The sequence below is a fragment of the Macrobrachium rosenbergii genome, chromosome 27 (assembly GCF_040412425.1).
Source record: "Macrobrachium rosenbergii isolate ZJJX-2024 chromosome 27, ASM4041242v1, whole genome shotgun sequence".
NCBI classification, from domain to species: domain Eukaryota; kingdom Metazoa; phylum Arthropoda; class Malacostraca; order Decapoda; family Palaemonidae; genus Macrobrachium; species Macrobrachium rosenbergii.
This window is the reverse complement of record NC_089767.1, coordinates 26,639,410-26,652,763: the sequence shown is the minus strand read 5'-3', so window position 1 is coordinate 26,652,763 and position 13,354 is coordinate 26,639,410. Positions and strand designations below refer to the sequence as shown.

The following is a 13,354-nucleotide window of genomic DNA, read 5'->3' as shown; positions in this document are numbered from 1 at the left end:
TTTCACTTGATCTTCATAGAGATACACTTACAGCGCTATATATAACGAGCACAGAGCATGGTAGGCAGTACTCTGGTTTCTTAGCATTAAACTCTTTGCCCCTTCAATGGTTAGTTTTATTTTTTTTTTTTTTACTGTATACAGTCTCCTTTTGGAGGTAGGATGTAATGGCACACTTTAGATGAAACTGAAGGTTTCTTGAAGCATTCCTTTGGCTCCAGCTTAATGCTTTACTTTGAATCTGTTCCTTTTAATATCTTATAACCTTGCTGCCATCTCAGGGGATACCACAAACAGGAAAGTTCAATACAGCAGCTCAGAATGTTTCATCTCTGTGCCCGAAACCAAAAAATAAAGGTTTTGTATCTCCCATTGAGAGAGAAGTGAGAGCCACTTTTCCTCAAGATATTAAAACCCTTATGACATCAAATACCTTTGCTATGCTAACTGTATGTCCCGCACTTACTACAATCTGCTGTATTTAAGATGACTAAAATCGTCAGTTACCAAACCCAATTATGACCGTAGACTCCAGAATTCCTTCTGTTACTCTAGCAAGTGCTGGAGATTCTTTTCCTCCATAGGTAAAAGGTTAAACCTGAATTTTACACCCTGCATTCTTCCTCTTCCAGTGCTAGTATGTGTTGCAAAAAATTCCAATAAGCATTTAAGTTGTCACATTTTGTAATGGAAGTGCAAGGGTCTGAGACCTAAAGCAGAAAAACTCTGAGATCATAATCCAGGAGTTGTGTGCTTACATGAGACCATGATAGGCAATTAACTTTTCATTTTAGATTGAATTGTGCAATTTTCATGCTTTTATTAGTGACCTTGCTCGTGGCTATGCTGCAATTATTGTACGTAGTCTATGCAGCATTCTGACTTGATCTTCAATACTTCTGTGCAAGCTGTGGATATTAATGGGTTTTAGACGAACAACCATTTGCTCCTTGTACCTCCCTACCAGGTGTGGCTTCAATGACAATGGTATTCAAAATGTGATTATTCAGCTCCACCCTCTATTCCTACTACTTGGTAATTTCAGTGCTCTGTTGGGTGTTGGTATATGTATATTGGTATGAGGAAAATTTCTGAAAATATCATTCATAATCCATTATATATTTCATAATAAAATTGGTAATATCTTTTTCCTTAGACTTAAGTTTATGCTTATCCACCATCCATTTAATTTTGCTTGGACAGTCAATGAATATTTTAGTGAAAATTACTACTTCCCAATTCATGTTAGAAAATACCCTTATTGAATTTTCTTCGAATTGAAGAATGAAGAGGCATACTGGAGCAAAATCAGTGAGGCTGTTAACGTGGACAGAGATTTTGAACCCTTCAACATAACTACTAAATTTTTTTTTAAGCTACTGAAGCAGTCTTGAAAAGCGTTCATGATGCACTACCATAAACTAAATGGCAACCTCATAGGCCTGCGGTTGAATGATGGAACAAAACATGTAGCGTTCTCAGAAAGGTTACGAGAAAGTACTGCTAAAAGTATTTACAATAGCGGCTTCTCTCTAAGTAGTGTGTTATGAAAAGTAACGTACTATGCCAAACAACGAAAGTATTTTAAAAAATGTAAGAATCATGACTCCTCTCTGTTAATAGTATCAATTCTATGACCCAATAATTGTTTAGAGTGAGATTAGAAAGATTGGTGGCAAGTATGTCTCTTCTCTTTTACCATTTTCAAAAGTATTTTGTTTGGTCAGTCGATGAAACGTTGCCAATATTTTTCAAGTATCTCGAGTTCAAACAATTATTTCGCGTTTCAAAGAATTAATGAATTTCAGATTGCCTGGATCGGTTTCAAATGACAATTTTCTTGTTAAAGATATAAAGTCAATGAAATAGCCTATCATAAGATGACGTGCTACTAAGAAACAAGGTAGACAATTAGAAAATAATCATATTAATATCTGGCAACATTCCCCAGAAGTTTCAATTATAATCTAAGTCTTAAGTACTTTTATCAAGTGTTTCACAAAATGTATAATGTGTAATCTAGGCGTACGTGCCCGCCACGTTTAGTATACACTGGTAGCTAGAAAAGTTTTATTTTATTCATTCTTCTTTTGCTATTTCCTGCTACTTTGGGAAAGGACTTGTTGGCAACTTATTTTTTACCATCAAGTGACGAGGGAGAGCCTTCTGCAAGACAATGGGTAACGGGTTGCCAGAAATAGAGGAACCAGAAAGCATAAAAGGTTTAAGTGACATAAGGAATGGAACCAAGAAATTAAAGATGTGATTTGTAACAGTTCCTTTGCGCTTATAATTTCCTTTTGAGCTAGAACCAATGCACTGCAACAGATAATTAAGAACAGACACAAAAATGTGCAAAATATTAGTTACAGCATCCATATGATGGGAGATGTTATAGATTTGATAGGAAAGTTATTTTTCAGTTAACACCTAAAATTGGCTCCTTGTTTGAAGTGGAAGAAAGGATGAAAAAGACACGGGCAGACGTCATCAGAAGCGCCGTTACAAAGACTATTCCTCTGCGTATCGGCACACTATACAAAGTAGTTCCTACTACTTTGTAAGCTTTTGCAGTGTTGCATTGCGAATCGTATTTAGTTTTGTGAGTATACCTTACATACATCGTTTTATATTGAAATATCGTATTTTTCCAATACATATTTGCATCATGATATTGGTAAGCAGCCATTCCACTGAATCTTCCTGCCCTGATATTGTTCCGCCAGGTCGAATGCTGACTTCCCGTTTCGCCGGCCATTTGTCGTTTGGTGCTCAGCGAAGTAAATTTTGTCGGGCCTCTAAAGATTTAATATCTTTCGCAGGTATGTAGGAAATAATGGATTACTTTGGAATTTGTAAAACACCAAATTAATTAGACTTTAAGTACTGTGAATTGTTTGGCAGACCAGGTTCACTTGATGTTATTAATTAGGGTATGGTGGTGATTAGAATGACATTTGTGAAATGTGTTTATCTTCATATCTAGGTTTTGTGAACGTTTCCCATCCCGTTCTAACGGGAGTGTTTGGGAATTGTGCCATAAATTAGTTTTTTCCTAAAGGCATGCTCGGATAAGTCCAATTTTGGTAATTCTTTACAAAAGGTCTGCATCAATATTTGGTGTTTGACCTTACTAAAATAATACAAAACCCCTTTATGTACAGTAACTTAACACAACCATAACCGTGCCCTACCTAGGCCTAGCGGGGGCGGGCTTTTATACAACCCAACATATCAAACAAACACCAAATACTGATGCGGACCTTTTGTAAAGAATTACGCCAATTTTCAGCTTGTTTAATGCAAACAACACCCTTTAGTGTATATAAATATACCGCTTGTGTTTTATAATTATAGGGCGATCACAGGGGACATTGGGGTTAAGTTTATTACACGAACAGGATTGGTCGAACATAAAATCCTTCAAGGGAAATGCTACCTTTAAACTTCTTACACAGCCAGTTGCATATACCAAATAATTTTTGACTGGCAAGGCTTACCATGTGCAAGTCACTCGTTTTACCCAGTGTATTCCCGTATCATCCTGTATCCAGCAATTTTGGGGGAACCCCCATAGGAAACCTGGGTTCTCGGTAGGAAGATCTCCCAACAAGAAGAAAAAAAAAAGTGCAGTGCACCAGTTTGAAAAGTAGGAAGTGCCTGGGCTAAATCACTACATAGACCGATTCTGTCAAATGACTGTAGCCTAGTTTGAATGTACCAACAACAATCGTCATTTTGTAAAGCATAAAAAGTAGCAAGGACTCTGAAAGGGGTGCACTATAACTTCACCTAACATAGGGTGCTTGGTATTTAACCTCCCTGGGGCCTTGGCATCCCTTATACATAAGACTTGACTCAGAGGACCTTTAAAGGCAGAGTAAAATACAAAACTACATCCTAACCTAACCAATGTCCATAGAGTGCCTCAAACATCACAGGTTAAAATTATTCATCTTAACGTAATGTAACACAGAGTGCCCAGTCTGCTCCTGATCTAGAACACTGTAAATGATAAGAGTGAAATAGAGAAATTCATCTTGAGCGTACCTTCCACACTGGGGATTAACAGTCATGAGGCACCCCCGCGTTAGTGTAGCCTAGCACTTATATTCCTCACCTTGCTGTTGGGAGGTACACAGCTAGAAGAGGCATTGCCTTGTGATCCATTTCTGGTCCCAGTAGTTGGCATTTAAAGCCATTTTGATTGTGGGGAAGTATCATTTATTAGTTTAGAGATCACTTTACTATTGAATTGATAGAGTTGTTTTACAACTAATGTAATATATCCATCATTTATGATCTGCTAAACTGAAGAAAATGATGTAAAAAATGGCCACAGTCTGGGATATTTCAGTATAGAAATTTGATGATCTAAATGGTTGAAAAACTAGGTGATTATTTACATATGAAACAGTAGTTTCCATGAGTTCTCATGAATAGTACATTTGCAGGAGCCTGCCACCTCCCAGTGTCATAAATAACACTAAACATTCAAACTGATACAAACATTCCACATTTTTTTTACAGTAAATACAGTACTCAAGTTAATTAACAGCCTTCTTTATACCCCATAGAGGAAACATAAAATGACCATCAGTTGACTTTTTTTTTTTATATATAAGATTTAGTATGGGCTGGGAAAGAATACATTACAGGTTAGTATTACCCAACAAGGTAAGCAGATGGAAATAGACTGGATGGCAGTATATAAAGCAACAGTCTGCTCCAGCCAGCAACAAACACGTTATTACCTGACTATGAATAACAGAAGCAGATGGACAAAGTATCAGATGGAGTGCTCTATAGATGGTGTATATACATGCAGTGCTTATGGGAAGGGGAAGGGAGAACAGATTATTTGTATTTATTCACAATATTTAATTATATGCTCATTCATAACAATGTGCAGTTAAGAAAATTTTCTGAATATGAGAATAGAAGTGCTAGGAAGTTAGTGCAGTAATATGATTATGTATCTCCCATAGATTATCATATCAAGAGAAGTGATAACTGTTCACACCTGTGCACAAAACATTTCAGCAACTATTTCTGGACAACATGGCCAGGGTATTAGTTTTTAGAATATGTAGGCTAGAGGCATCTTAGTGACCAAACCATTATTTACAGAGGTGTTCAGTAATCTTCAGACCACCTTTGTTCCTATGGGGATAAACTATCACCAATTATATGGAATATCTTCAGTCCACATATGCAAATGCAGTTGTTGAAACTTAGAAACACGAGTTCGCCAGGGGGGTGAGCGGGGGAATGCCCCCACTCTACCCTTGTAACTTGCTCACTTTATCTTTTTGGCCACCTTAGAGAGCAGATGTATTATCATTCTCTCTCTGTAAGAACCTTTAATTTAGATGAAAAGACTTTTTTTTTTTTTTTTTTTTTTTTTTTTTTTTTTCAGATTCCTCACAAGTTTTCTCTCTCTCCCCCCCTCAGCAAGCTTCAGATTCCTGACATTATTCCCTTCATGCTGCCTTCTGGCTACTCTACCTCATTCCCTCACTGTGAAGTTTGAAGCTGTTTTCAGTCCCCCTCCTCAGATGGTTTCATTAGAATAACTGGAATTCCATGCCATGGTATGTGTTTCTTCCCCTTTGCTTCTGTCAGGTTACAGTACCCCAAATGCTTCCTTCCAAGTGTTAGCCAACAAAAAGATGAACTTGATACCTATCTTTTTTTTTATCATGTATCTTTTGAACAGGGTTTAGTGTTACATCTGACCCTGTTCAGGCAAATACCTTTTCTTATGTATTGAGGGCTTCATTCTGGTTGACTGACTCCCCTTTCTCTTCCAGCATGAAAACACCAATAGACCCCTGGATGCTTTCTCCTTGCCCCTGTGGTAGCTGCTCAACCACTGTGTAGCTTTACCAGCTCCTTTCAGATATATCTGCAGCTCGCCCAAGGTGCATGGTTGAGATTAGGTTGTCAAAGAGATGCTTGAATTTCTGGGTCTCTCTTTTTGTATTTTCTCACACTTCCTAATAGTTGGACAGCCTAATTTGTAATGGGGTGCCAGATGCGTGAATGCACTTATTTGTCCCTGGATGATGACATTTGTGACTAACCAAACAGTTTTACCCATTTGCTAACAGGAAAGAAAGAATTCCTTGGATATTTTCCCAGAAGTGGTATTGTAAACTTTGGCTCAGGACTTTATCATCCTTGATATCCCAATGCCAGGTTGTATAGGAAGTTACAAGAACCAGCATTCCCCTGTTCATGTACTGCACCTTGACTGGGAACCTGACAGTTCTGCGTAGGTGAATGACTGTCCCTCCACCCTTTCGATTTAAGTCATTACTTGTGGGATGCGGTGCCTCGACTTCTAGAACTGCCTGTCAGGTCTGTGAGATGATCCTCCTACCCCATTAGTAAGTCCCTTATAAAATAGGCAGTAGTTTGTATTCTTATAGTAACAAAATCAAAATTGTAAAGATGGTTTATATTTTCCCTCATAATCCCACCTCAGCCAACCCCAAATACTGTAGGCCCTGTTTGATTTAAGAAAAAAAGTGAATGGGTTACTGACATGATGGGCAGTGCCCCACCACCCACTCAACTGCTTTCCACCAATTAATCCCCGTGGTACCAAGTTCAGTGACAGTTTCCAGCTTTTGCAAGGAATACTCACATGTAAAAGGTTTTGGTTTGTATAAATCTAAGAGACATAAAAATTTTCCTATGACCAAAATCCTTCTCAAATACAAAACTTCCATGTGAAAAGGTAACTGAACATGATACTATTCACAATGTTCACGTGAAGGAATTTACCTATGGTTCAGAGTCAGAGAATGTTTATGGATGTGTTTTAACCTGAAGGGTGAGCCATAAATAGGGAAGTTAGCTCTGAATTTATTACAGAGTTGAAGACATTTTGATAGTAAGGGGAAGGGCTTTTTCAAATACAGTACTGTTAATAATAAGCATGCATTGGATTCTCTTGAAATTTTTAAGTTATATTCTTCAGTCCAAAAAAATTCAAGAGAGACTTTCGAACCTCTTGTCAGTACAAAACTCTTCATATCCACTGGGTTTCCTTTTGTGGAATCCGTGGTAATTAGGTACCTTAGAGACCTTACAGTTTGTTCAGGTTGCCCCAGGTCCCCCAGTGTGAGGCACCTCTGATGTCTACCAGAGAATTGCTAATGCATCTTCCGTTATATGTTGCATCTTCCAATCTTGGATGGTCGGGGATGCAGCTTAGATAGTTGCCAAGCTTATGCTTAAACACATCTACGCGCGCTCCTGGTATGTTCTTCAGATGAGCTGGTAACGCATTGAATAGACGCTGCATTATCGATGCTAGTGCGTAGTGGTTAATGTCCTGTGCTTTCCTTAGTTTTCCTGGTATAGTTTTGAGCACTATTAATCTACCTCTGCTTGCTCTTTCTGATATTTTTAGCTCCATGATGTTTTCGGTAATTCCTTCTATCTGTTTCCATGCCTGTATTATCATGTAGCGTTCTCTTCTCCTTTCGAGACTATATAATTTTAAGAATTGTAGTCTTTCCCAGTAGTCAAGGTCCTTAACTTTTTCTATTCTAGCTGTAAAGGACCTTTGTACACTATTTGTGCAATATCCTTTTGATAGTGTGGGGTACCATATCATATTGCAATACAGTACAGTATTCAAGTGGACTACATACATACATTTTATAAAGCATAATCATGTGTTCGGCTTTTCGTTTTTTGAAGTGCTGGAACAACATTCCCATTTTTGCTTTGCATTTTGCCAATAGTATTGCTATTTGATCATTGCATAACATATTCCTATTCAACATCACACCAAGGTCTTTAACTACTTCCTTATTTGTGATTGTCTCATTATTAGGTCCCCCATATGCATATAGCATTCCTTCTTTATCACCATAATTTATTGATTCAGATTTATCAGAGTTAAGTACCATCCTGTTTACCTCTGCCCATTCATATATTTTGTTTAGGTCTCTTTGTAGCAGACAGGGGAGCCAAAGAGACCAGTCAAAATGGTTACTCTGCTTTGAAAAGTGTCCCAAACGCTTAATATGAAAAGACCAATTAGGTCATATAAGGAAGGTGCCAGATGGACTGCTGTCCCCCTCTCCTTGCTAGTAATAAATATAAAAGCATTAGGGATTTAGCACCTGGCCTACAAATTATGATAACTGAATAAAGTTGTTTTAACCTGATTGAGGATTGTTTATGCTGGCCTCACTCCTAAGTACAATTCAGATGGTAGCAGTATGCTAGTGTGCACTCACTGTGACAGGTTGCTGCCTGTTGAGCATTTTGGTGCATTGCTCCCACCTTCAGCTGAAATCTTTTGCCATGATTTCGGGTGACAAGGTGTAACTTGAGCTCCATATGTCATTCGTAAAAAAAAAAAAAAAAAAAAAAAAAAAAAAAAAAAAAAAATTAATTAAAATGATTCACAGTTTACATTTTTAAAATGTACAAGTATGTGAATATGTATAGTTTTATCCATTATTATGTGCTTGTCTTAATGTTAGATATGTAGGTTTTATATACAGTACTGTATAATTGTTATTAAAGGATTTTGTTAACACATTTAGTTATTTGAAAAGGAGAATATCCATGTACCTCTATGTTAGGTCCCTGTTGCCTTTGAAGTTCACCACTGGGTTAAATTATGGCAAGAATTAAAAGTTATGTATCTGCACTGTATATATTTTCATGAGTTTATCAGTAAATATTTGATTTCACAATCCAGTTTAACCACCACATTTTATTTTCTTGCAGGTGCAAGAGCCTTCTCCCCTTCAGAATAACATCACTGGCATTTTACTCCTAGACATCAAAGAGACATCTTTCACAGAGAGGAAAATGGAACTAGAAGCCAGGTAAGAAATTCTATAAAGCCTTAAATGTCTTGTTGGGGAGGTGCTATCTTAGGGGTGCCTTCCTCAGCACGCTGTAGAGGAGGATTTATAATTTAATTTTCCAACCTCTCATGCACAGAGACCCCAAATTCCACCACATTACCATTGTCAATTTTTGCTCTGCCATATATATGTTCCACCTTCCTCTTAATACCCATGTTTCTTACCTAGACATAATCACTGATCTGATTACGGTACAGTTGATACTTATTTTCAGTTTACTACTTGGCATTCTTTTGTCTCATGCACTACCCTTGCTACCTCCACTCATTTTCCAATGTCGAATTTATCCTACTTTCAACCTCAGCTTCTCACCCTCCTTCCTGGCTTAAAGTAGATCCTACATGTTTGAAATTCTCTTACTTGTTTTGAATTTAGGCCTCTTCTATCTTTTTTAACATATCCCTTCCTTGTATGATGAGCACCTCAACTCCTCACTTACACGTGGTATCAGGGTAACCACCCCATTCAAGAGATTCATGCAATCTTACCTGCCTTTGTAATGGTTCAGTCTGCCATAATTACCATATCTTCATATATTTCCCAGATTTTCATTCCTAATCCCTTCACTCAGTACATCCTTAACCATTTCAAAACAAAAAAAATGAGCTAAGTGCTGATCCTTGATGTAAACCATTTCTGAGTTTGAAACATTTCGTTTTTGCCACAGGCTGTTATTACTGTTATCCTTGTCATTTTATACATTATTTCAAGTAACTTTATGCATTTCTTCTGCTTCCCTATGAATTCTCTTAAATGCCTTCTTTAGGTTTGCAAATGAGTAGATAACCTTTTAGCCTCTTTCCCAAAAATATCTAGGGGTATTATTATCAGTACTGCATCAACTGTACCTCTCCCTCTAATGGTACCATACTACTACAGTATTTACCAAACTTCAGAATTGCTTGTAATCTTTCATTAAGTATTCTTTGTAAAATCTTCAATAAATGTACTGTTAGTTTGATTGTTCTATAATTATCACGCTTCATAATATCTCCCCTCTACTTAAACACATTTACCATCAGACTTACTTCCCATTCATTCGGCAGTACTTCCTCCCTATGCAAAGGACTTTACCTTCAACATTTCAGTTTGTAATTCTGATGGACCCAGTACTTTGCCATTCCACATTTCACTAAATAGCCCTCTATAATTTAAATCAACATCAGCCCCTCCATACTTCTCACCTCCTCCAAATCCCCTTTTTTTTCATTTTCTGTGTTTAAAAGACAATAATAATTTGACCGTCTTATCATCGCTATGCAAGATATTTTGTTCTCTATCTTTACTTATGCCTGATTGACCCAAATTTTGTCTTTGCTTTTTCTTTTTGATTGATATTCTGTAAATATCCTTTTCATCTTCCTTAGTTACAGTACTTCTATTCAACTCTCTCTCTTTTTTTTTTTAAGCTCTTCCAGCAGCTATGCCACTTCTCATATTTCTCTCTCCTCTTCCCTAGATTGTTCTTCGTCACCTTGCATGTCTTATCATCCAGTCATTAAAAGCCATAGACTTTGCCCAGCTAAATCCTTATCCCATCACCACTGTTCTTCCCCCTTTGATACCCCATAGCCACTTGTTTTCCCAAGTGCTTCCTCTGCACCTTTCACACATTGTTTTCCTATCATTCCAGATATTTTCTACTCTACTAGCTCCACCCTTTCTCCTATCATTCCAGATATTTTCTACTCTACTAGCTCCACCCTTTCTTAAATTTGTTCTTACTTGATATCTTTCTCTTACATGCATCTTATATGGCTTACACTGTTCTCCTTTAATGTCCCTTATATGGTTCACAGTGTTCTTCTTTAAGATCCCCTATTTTAAATCTTGATATCTTCAATTTCCTTGTTTTTTTATATGCTTATCTTCATACCCATCACGAGCAACCTGTGTTGTTTCACGCATGCTGCACAAAGAATTATTTTAGTTTACTAGATTTCTTCTGCCTTCCCTACTAACCAGAAGATAATCTACTTGAGCCTGTATTCATAATAGAAGATAGAAATCTGCCTTTACAAAACAGGTGTTCATGCAGACTACAAGTAATTCAGAACTGCCATTTCCAGTATTGCACAGTACATATACTCCAATTTAATTCTTGACACCAAATTGCAGGCCTCCATGAGCCATCTCATATCCATTTTTACTCTTTACAACTGTACCATTCATATCAGCTCATATGATGTTTCCTTTTCGTCCTGGCAACCCATCTTAGGTTGTGTGCTGCAATTACATTAACAATATCTTCCCCTTGCTAGTATACATTTCCTTTTAAGGTTTAATGTAACTCCTGACATTTCATGCCTGTTCAAATACTGTTGACTGGATTCAAGATTCCCTTATCAGTTAAGATACACCTCTCCATCCCTCCCTAATCTGTTATTGATCAAATTCTCCCTCAGAACCTCACAATATTTCTGGCTGCTTGGTTGACATCAAGCTTCCAAAGTAATTGATTGAAGATCATAGGTATCTATAATATAGTAGATTCTAAGATAGGTTCCTAATTTAGGTTCTGTTTTCTTGTGCATCTTGGCCTTGAGATGGCAGGTTGTCCAAAGAGACCTTGGTATTTTGTCAAAACTCATCAGCCTTGCATATTTGTCACCTTATGTGCATCACTTAAGTATATTCCATCTTTTTTTGGATTACAGTTTTACCATTTATCCACAAATACCTCCCACTGCTCTAAGAATTCTACTATCTTTCGATGTCATTACGTCTTAATTCGTTAATGCTTACATGGCTTTACCTGAGGTGTAAAATCCTACGTAACTTAGGTATCATTCATGCTTTTATTCCTAAGCACTGGAAGTCCTTGACTAGAGCTTCATGTGAGAGCATGTAAAATGATGTAGAAATATAAAGGAAGAAAAGAGTTTATTTAGGAAAGAGATAAAGAGCAATAAAATGAATGCATGGTGTTTGAAAATGGCAAACATTTTGGATGTCTGAAATTCAAATAGATGAGAAATAGTATTAGCACAAGTGTCCCCTGTGTCTTGTGTAATTTTGCATTTATAGTTTGCCTTCATTAACAGTCAAGTATCTTTAAAACTTGTAGCCATGAGGAATTGATTTAAATGAATATTTACATCAACAAATAGCAATCTATGTTATTTGAGGTGTGTGATAAGTCACATGTTCAGTAGCACAAAATTACATCGAAATAAAGATTGTAGATTTCAGGTGATATTTCAGAAAAATTGCATTAGTGGTGAATGTGCGTTAAAATTTGAGAATCATTCCAGTAGGCATTGCAGAAGTTTGATAGAGTATTGGTCATTGACAACTGCAGCGTTACAGAGGAATGGGACAAATCAAACTCAGTAGCTGCTATAATGATTAAAGCATGCCTTTATATAGCTCCATTCATGTTCAATTTATTAATATTGTGAGTATGGAGTAATCAACCTTGATACTTTTATTTTCATTTGACAGGTTCATGGCATTTAAGGATCTGGAGGGTTTCCCCACAGGTCAGAGCTGCCCGATGTAGTTGCAACTTGCCCCAGGTTGTTGGATCTGGGACTCAGCAACCAAATTCTGAGGTAGAGGTGGGGTTTCAGACTTCTACAGTGATAATGTATATAGCCCTGGACACTGCCTCTTGAACATGCTGTAAGAGTCCTGAACATCATGAACACTGCCTCTACAACATGCTGTGAGAGTACTGAACACCACTGCTAGAAATGTTGTAGGAACCCTGAACATCCTTACTGGAACATGCCATGAGAGCCCCGAACATCGTGATCACTGTTACTGGAACATGTTAAAAGAGCCCTGAACATCATGAACACCGCCTCTACAACATGCTGTGAGAGTACTGAACACCACTGCTAGAACATGCTGTGTCCTGAACATCGTGATCACCGTTACTGGAACATGTTAAAAGAGCCCTGAACATCGTCACTGGAACATGCTGTAACGCAAGTCCTGAACATCACTGCCTGAACATGCTGTAAGAGCCCTGATCATGATCACCTCTGCTACCACATGCTGTAAGATCAGCAGTTTGAGGATTTGCTGTTAAATCCAGGAGGAATCTGGTTGCAGACCAGTAAAGAAGTGGTAGAGATGTACAGGTGAAGCAGGGGTGTGTGTCATACACCTCCCTCCACTAACAGAAACCTTACCCCCTTCATTGAGTCTTATGTCTTAGTGGAGGTGGTGTAAGGTAGGTGCTTCAGTGGTCTCTCCCAAAGTTGTAGAGTAAAGGTGGTGTAAGGTAGGTGCTTCAGTGGTCTCTCCCATAGTTGTAGAGTAAATCTACTTGTGTTTATTATGGTTTTTTGTATACAGCAGGAAGTATACTCACTTTTTTTTTAGTGAGGAAATCTTTTGTTTATGCACTTTACATGGTTTCTGGTTTTTCTTGTGGAGATTTAATAAACTACTTTCATATATTCATTGTTTTTATTTTCCAGATCTTTAGCAATATATATTTA

At 37.5% G+C, this 13,354-nt stretch overlaps 1 long non-coding RNA gene across 1 annotated transcript; it reads left to right on the top strand.

Annotated features, from left to right (window-relative positions):
- Window positions 1–2,308: 2,308 nt before the first annotated feature.
- On the top strand, window positions 2,309–13,271 carry LOC136853510 (uncharacterized). Its single transcript, XR_010857486.1, has 5 exons — window positions 2,309–2,602; window positions 2,727–2,822; window positions 8,761–8,861; window positions 12,348–13,087; window positions 13,139–13,271. It is a non-coding gene; the product is annotated as an uncharacterized lncRNA (long non-coding RNA).
- The last annotated feature ends 83 nt before the right edge of the window (window positions 13,272–13,354 follow it).